This window comes from Tupaia chinensis, unplaced genomic scaffold, assembly GCF_000334495.1.
Source record: "Tupaia chinensis unplaced genomic scaffold, TupChi_1.0 Scaffold000030_1, whole genome shotgun sequence".
In the NCBI taxonomy this organism is placed as follows: Eukaryota; Metazoa; Chordata; class Mammalia; order Scandentia; family Tupaiidae; genus Tupaia; species Tupaia belangeri.
Window position 1 is genome coordinate 676568 of NW_006159460.1, and position 7489 is coordinate 684056.

The following is a 7489-nucleotide window of genomic DNA, read 5'->3' on the forward strand; positions in this document are numbered from 1 at the left end:
AACCGCAGCTGGGGCCCCCTGGGCTTTTCCTGGCTCCAGGCAGACTTCAGTAGTTGGGGTGCTCTTTCTGGTGGGTCCCAGGTCCAGCTTGGGTTTCAGCCCCTGGATCTGGGCTGGGATGGGAGAGGAAACTTCTCTGCTCTTGGCCCCCTCCCCTGGGATCTTGGTTACATATTAGCAGGCCTCTCCTTGTTGTTTGTAGCAATTATGTCTAAGACACAAAGGGAAAAGGAAGGCCTAGTGTTGCCAACTCTCCACTCTCCAGGGGTTGTTTTCTTTGTTCCCATGCTGTCCTGAGAGCGTCCCTCCCCCCCAACAACATGCACAAGCAGGTGCTAAACTGGGCCCTGCACAGGTGGCGGGACTGGGGCTGGACTGGGGCTGCCCGTGAGAATTTCTCCAGTGGCTTTGCTAAAGCAAATATTTATTTTGAGGGCTGGGGTGGGAGGGCCGTGTTTCTCCTTGCTGTGCTTAGTATGGAAGTGTGCCTTTCGTATGGAAGTGTGCCTATAGTGAGAATCAATGGACAGGTGTCTTCTGAGTAGCTGCCACTGGCAGAGCGCAGGCTGTGAGGCTGGGGGCCACACAGGTGAGGGGTTTGTTAGCCCTTCAAGTGTGGCCCAGGAGGCCACTCCCATATGCAGGGGCCGCGAGCAGCCTGGGAGGTTCCCAGAGGATGGATGGGCTGGGGCCGGGGTCTTGGCAGCCGGAGAGGAGTTGGACGGGTGGGCAGGAAGGGCTCCCAGGCCTTTGGGTGGAGGAGCAGTGATCGGAGCAGAGTTAGCAGCCAGGGAGCCTTTGATAATGAGCAGAGACGGGGACCTCAGAGAGCAGCTGGGAGCCCTCTGACCGGGCGGTGGGAGCTATAGATGGTGGATTTCTGGTAGGGGAGGGAGGTGCTATGATACTCAGCCACAGCTGGGCAGTGGAGGTGGCCATTGGGCCATGCTTGTGGCCGTGCCATGGGGAGTATCAGAGGTGTCAGGGAGATGGGGGACAGCAGAGAGGAGCAAGAGACAGTCGAGAAGACCAGGCAGGTGCAGGCCCGAAGTTCCTGCGAGCCTCAGCATGAGGAAGGAGAAGAGGCAGGAAGGCTGAGGACACAGGAAACGGTTATGCGGGGTTCGCGGAGGTGGGCCCTGTCCCTGTGGGCGGGGCTTTGCTGTGTCGGTCCACTGACACCTGTCACGCAGGCTGAGAGGCAGGTCCCTGTCAAACCTCCTTCTGTCTGTTTTCTAAATGGGTGTCTGAGCTGTACGTCAGTCACTTGTGAGTATGGCTAACGGGGACCCCCCCCCCAGGGACTGAATCAGTCTGGGGGACTTGGAGATGCTCTGGGTGCAGACCCCGGGCTGTGCTGGCCCCGAGGCCCTGCCAGCGTGGCCTGGCCATTTGCTGGCCAAGGAAGCCTCTTCTGGGCATGTGCCACATGATGCTCTGTCTGTCTGTCTCTACGTCTCTGTGTCTCTGTCAGTGAGGTGTGTTCCAGAACTCAGGGCCAGACTGGCCTGATGGCCAGTAGATGTTTCGTGTAATGGCTTTGGTCCTGGAGCTGGAGAACCAGCGCTGGGAGGGCAGAGGTGAGCGGGCTGCGCTATGCAAGGAAGGGCTGCAGTGGGCGAGGAGAACAAGGGGGCAGTGGAGAGGCCCTGGGACTCTGAGAGGAAGCCCCGCTTGAGCCCCAGGGGGTGGGACGCTCTTGACATGGTGGTCATTGCCAGGCTGTGAAACTCCCTTCTCTGCTTCAGCAAAGCCCGCCGCCCTCACAGAAGCGCCCACTTCCATTTTTCACTTGGAAAAGTGCAGTTTCCCTAGGTTTCTCATTCTGATACCTGCTGGCCATTGTATGCTCAGATATGAAGCATTTATTTATCTTTCTCTGCTGACAGTCCACGCCTCAAGGCTTCCACCCACGTCCTTTCCCCGAGCTCCTTGCTCCCTGGAAACTCTGAGTTCCTGGAACATGGGACGTTGTAGTTCTGCCCTCTGTGTCTCTGCTGGCGGCTTGCATGGGGAGCTGTGCGGTGGTGGGGTCTGTCTGAATCCCACGCTGAGATGATGGAACCTGCATTTTTTCTAGAACCCCAACCTCTGCTTCTGCGGTGAGGTGCAGGCTGCCCGGCGCGGAGTTTCTGCGCTGGTTGGAGATGAGAGCGTTTGAGTCTCACTCATCTGGGAAGACCCGGAGTGCCTCCCCTCGCAGGTACAGACGTGGGGTGCTTTGTGCTGTGTGGGTGTGGGCAGAGCACGCAGCTCATCTGCAGAACCCTCACCCATCTGCGGTGCCTTTCCCAGCACCCCCTTCTCGGGCTGCCTGGCGAAGCCCGTGTGCCACTCGCCCGGGCTCTTGTGCTCCGAGTGCTTTGCTGTGAAGGTGCAGCCTGCTTATTAACCACACGCCCAGGCGGCCCTCCCCTTAGCGTTTATGCCGGAAGCAGTTCCGATGCACACAGGAGTTGAGGGCGTGTACAGCGAGCGCTTACGACACCCTGTCCAAGTCTGCCTGGTGACGCGTGTGTCTCCATCGTCCAGAGGACAGGGCATCTAGCGTTTTCTACGGCTGGTCCAAGTCGTGTTGGGACTTGAAGGGTGCCTAGAAGCAGCACGACTCAGGGTGTGGTCCCAGATGCCAGGTGTGCAGTGGGCTCCGTGTGGGCCGGCACTTAGGAAGTGTGGACCCCACCTGCAAGGGCACTTCATTCTGCCGAGAACGTGGGGTGAATGTGCGCTCTGGAGGACGCTTTCTGGCGTGTGAATCTTGATACGTTTCACATGCGAACCTATAGAGTGTTGGACTGGATTTTAGCGGCTCTGAGTGTGTGCGTGTGTGCATGTGCGTGTGTGCGCGTGCTTGGGAGGGCAGCTCCTCCTTTGGGCATTGGTGGTGTGAGAGTGGGTCGAGCACCAGGCCCCGAGTCCCCGAGTCCCTGAGCAGCCACGTATCGGTGGACAGAGCACAGGCAAGTTCTCGTTAGACTAGGAACGGACTCCGAATCCGGGCAGGTGGGACCCCAGCCTTGATGGTACTGGGTGCCCTGGAGGAATTTGATAGGCCTAGGGACTGGGATCAGGGACAGGTCCCTGCTTCACCCACTGTGTTTGTCCCTCTGGACTTTAGCTTCAGCATCCAAAATCTGTGGGCTGAACTTTGGCCTCAAGGACCTCCCAACCCACAGCAGTGATGGCCACTGCCCATTCACACTGCCCGGTTCCCGACCTCAGGCGCAGACTGACTTGGTCTGGCCGGGTAGCCGGTCTATGTCAGGGTCAACAGAGGCCCAATTGCTTCCGCGTATTGTGTAAAGTTGCTTCATCCACAGTCCTGGTCCCCCAGCAGGCGCAGCCAGTGGAATCCTGCTCCGCAGAGTGGCAGCAGGAGAGGAAAGGAAGGGCACGCCTTGTGAGCGTGCCTTTGGCTGGGGTCGGCGGGCCGAGCTGGCCCTTGTGTGTCGTGTGTAACACACCTGCATATCAATGGCCTCATGAGAACACGTGAGTGTACGCATGGGGTCTGCAGGGGGCACCTCCTCCTCTTGTCAATATCTGTCACTGTCTCAGGAGACCCTCGTCCCTGGATTAATAACCAGGGATGGGAGTGAACTGTCCACACCCCTGCATGGTGTGGCTACGCCTTCATGATGCGCTCGCGGTGGACACGCATGTGCAGTCAGCGGTACGTGTGTGGTACGTGTTCGGCCTGTAGGTTTAAGCCGACACTGGTAGTCTAACTCAGCCCTGACTCCCCTCTCTGCTCGTGAGTTTTAGGAGATCGGTCTCCAGAATTGGGGTGGACTCTGTCTCTGCAGGGCTCATGACAGCACCTGCCTTGGCTCTGGTTCCTGTTCTCCAGACCGAACCTGGACTGGATGAAACAGGGCCCCTCTCTGTCCTTGAGCTCCCAGGGCTGACCGCCTCATCCCCTGAGCTGGCCCGTGACTGGACAGCCTGTCGGGATGTCATCACAGTGCTTTCTCCTGCTGTTCGACTGCAGTCTGGCCCTACTGTCTGTGGGTCACCGAGCCCGTCTCTGGGGCTTTAGGTGACATACCCGGGCTGTGCCAGCCAGTGGAATTCCAGGTCGTGCCGGCCACTGGATCCTGATTTTGGCCCTCAAGCCAGAGCCTGGGCTCTTACTTTGGATTTTGTCAGGATCGTGTCTCTCTTAAAGTCCACATGGGCTCTTAGCTGTAGGGCCGCTGAGCAGATGCGTTTCAGCCGTCGCTGCCTGAGTTGCAGCCAGGTTCAGTTCCTAGCAGGCTGGTGCCTCTGAGTGTCCTTCCTTTTCTGCCCGAACTCTCTTCCCTCTGTCTGTCCCAGTTACCTCCCTCCCTGCAAAATAGTGAGGGCATCTCTTTTGCACGGGTGCCCTGCTCTGGGCCAGAGCTGCTTTCACCGGGAGAGTGTGGTCTGTGAAGGTGCGCGCAGCCCCAGCGGAGGGAGCGGTGAGCGAGGACTCGCATGTCCGTGTCTCCGGGTGTGTCGACACTAGACAATGCTCCCCTTAAGGCTCGAGCCTCTCTGCGTGTTTACAGCCTCTCGTTCCTCCCCAGAGGTTCCCTCGGCCACACCACCTCGCTGGCCGCCTTTCCGTTCTCATTTAGCCCCTGCCCCCATAGAAACGTAACATGTTGATAACTACATGCGTGTTGGCGTATGTGCTTGTGTTAGGGTGTCTTCCCCCAATGAAGGCAAGGCATGTCTGTGTGGTCCTCAGTTTTATCCCTACAAGCTGCCTCAGGTGCCCCGGCAGGTGCTCGTTGGTGGGCGAGCGGGAGAAATGCCTGGCTTGTACCTGGTTGTGTGAGAGGGCCTCGTTCTCCATCCACCTGTTGGTTTATGTCATTCGGAAATCAATCCCTGCTGCGGCTTCTGTAGGAAGATACTGTGCAGAGCTAATTGCAGTGAACTTTTCCAGAAACTTGTGTTTAGGAACATTCTCCATGGTTACTGTTACCTTGGCTCTGGTTTCATAACTCCTGTTGGGTTCAGAGACTGGGGGTTTTGAAGCTTGGGTTCTGATAGAAGAATATGCCATCAGAGACCAACAGTTAGTGTAACGGCTGTGTCGTTGGACTCCCACGTAGTCGACCGTGGTCTGAGTCCCGGACCCGGTGGCTTAAAACTCACACCAGGTGCGTGTGCGTGTGCGCCCAAGACCCCGAGAGGAGAATGGAGGAGAAGGGATTGCGGTGTGGCCATCCCCCTAGGGGATGATTTCTTGCTTTCTATCTCTCTGTCTGTCTCTGTCTGTCTGGCGAGCACACGCGCCCTATAGAAAAACTTTTCCAAAAAAAAACAAAAAAAAAGAATATGCCATCAGTCCTGGTGACTGTGATGCTGCATTTTGGGGGGCTTCTGATCATAAAAACAGTGGTTTTAATGAGACGTGACTTCGCTTGACCAGCATGTCTCTCTTGGTTCGAACATACGATGTCACTGGGGATGCTCTTGGTCAGGAGCCACCAGAAGCCGCATCTGCATGAGCAGGACCACTGTACTCGAAGCCGCTAGGGAAGCCCGACATGCACTCTCCTATTCATGACCCTGTCAGCTCCTCTTCGTGCCTCTGTGGACAGCTGCAGTGGGGAGAAGAGGTGAGGGTGGAGGGGAGCGGAGCACGCTGTCCGGAGCTGCTGCGTGCCCGCAGGGTGGGCAGCGTGTCTCTGTCTCACTTTGCTCTGCGGTCCGGTGGCCAGCACGCTGCCGCCTCTCAGAAGTGTCTGCTCTTTCACTGCGGCTCACTGTGCAATCACTGGTGGGCTGGGCTCCTGCACCTGGAACACTCTAAATGAAACGGCTGTCCAGCACTGGCCTCGTCACGTTGAGGGGCCATTAACCCCCCGGGTGGCCCCGTTCAGATTTCGGGTGAGTGTTAGAGGCATGAGCAGGGGAACATGAGTAAAAAGGCGTCTGTATGCTGGGGGCTGGGGGCTGGGGCCTAGCTCCGTTCCAGCAGCCTGTGCGGGTTCTCCTTGTAAATGACACTGTTGCCTGCAGGCATCTCTGACAGCTGCTCCTGCTCTGGATTCCAGAAATTTCTGTTAAGCACTTCATGAACCACCCTCCTGGTTTCTTCCCATTCCTTCACTGACGAGGTCCACGGCAGCACCTACTGTGCAGAGTGCTTGCCCCCGCTGGAGCCCTGTGCTGGCCTGGACATGCTTAGTGTCCTAGTATCGCCTGTGCACCCTGGGGAGAGGGGCTGAACCCAGGGCCTACAAAGAAAGAGTTGGAAGCTTTACCTGGTCTTCCCACTCCTGCTGACGGCACAGGTAGGATTCCAACTCAGGACTCGCCAATACCAGCTGCGTATGGTTTTGACGCTTTCAGAAAATGGAAGAGAAGCCCTCTCACATCAGCCCCAGAGTTTGCAGAAGTACCTGCGGCATTCCCTGCTGTCGGTGGCTCTCCTGCAGGTTCCGATTTGTGATTCAAAACTCACATTCATGCTCAGCCTTTTACCCACTGAGGTTATACAGAAAATAACAGCTGTCAGGTCACTTTTACTCTGTTACTGAAGTTGGGCGGCGGCTAGGATGCTGACTGATGGTTTTGATTGCGCGAGGAGGAGACAGAGTGGCAAGCTGGCTGCCTTGATGGCAGGTGCCGGAGCCTGGAAAGGGGGAGCAGTTCCAAACTGCACCTGTGGAAGTGCACTGGCGCCTACCAGGTCGGTAGCACCTTTCATCCTGTGGCTGAAAGTACGCCTCTTAGGTTCAAGCCACACAGATTCTGTAATGTTTTAATAATGGAGATGCTAGCAAGCAGTGCATTTTTTACACATGAACTAGAAGGTACTTGTCCTCTGAGCTGTAATTAGCCTAAGAGGGAGAAACTGATGCCCTGAGAATCAAAGTGATTCCCCTGAGGTCACACACAGGATGGTGGCAGAAACCTGGGCAGGGTCCTGAAGCTGGCTCCACTTAGATAGGTGGTGACTGCCCTGCCTCATCCACTCACCAGGCTGCTATCTGCCACTGCCGATTAGTTTGCATGTTTAAGAAGTAAATAGAAATGAGGTCAAGTGGCAGAGAATTTTTCCTTTGGCTTCATCAGCTTAGCACAGTTTTGAGATTTCTTCAAGTTGCACTGGGGATTAGTTGCTTGCTCTTTTTGTTTTATTTGCGTAGATGTACCATAGTTTGCTTATCCTGTTGGATATGGAAGCCACAGTTTGCTTGTCCTGTTAGATATGGATATACCACAGTTTGCTTATCCTGTTGGATGTGGACATACCACAGTTTGCGTGTCCTGTTGGATGTGGACATACCACAGTTTGCGTGTCCTGTTGGATGTGGACATACCACAGTTTGCGTGTCCTGTTGGATGTGGACATACCACAGTTTGCGTGTCCTGTTGGATGTGGACATACCACAGTTTGCGTGTCCTGTTGGATGTGGACATACCACAGTTTGCGTGTCCTGTTGGATGTGGACATACCACAGTTTGCGTGTCCTGTTGGATGTGGACATACCACAGTTTGCGTGTC

The 7489-nt window shown here is 56.2% G+C and overlaps 1 long non-coding RNA gene across 2 annotated transcripts; it reads right to left on the minus strand.

Annotated features, from left to right (window-relative positions):
* Window positions 1-1842: 1842 nt before the first annotated feature.
* Window positions 1843-4923, minus strand: LOC102500484 (uncharacterized). Of its 2 annotated transcripts, none has more exons than XR_333249.2 (3): window positions 4793-4923; window positions 3235-3354; window positions 1843-2132 (listed from the first exon to the last, which is right to left on the minus strand). It is a non-coding gene; the product is annotated as an uncharacterized LOC102500484 (long non-coding RNA). The 2 variants fall into 2 exon arrangements; XR_333248.2 differs by having other exon boundaries at window positions 1843-2137.
* Window positions 4924-7489: the final 2566 nt, after the last annotated feature.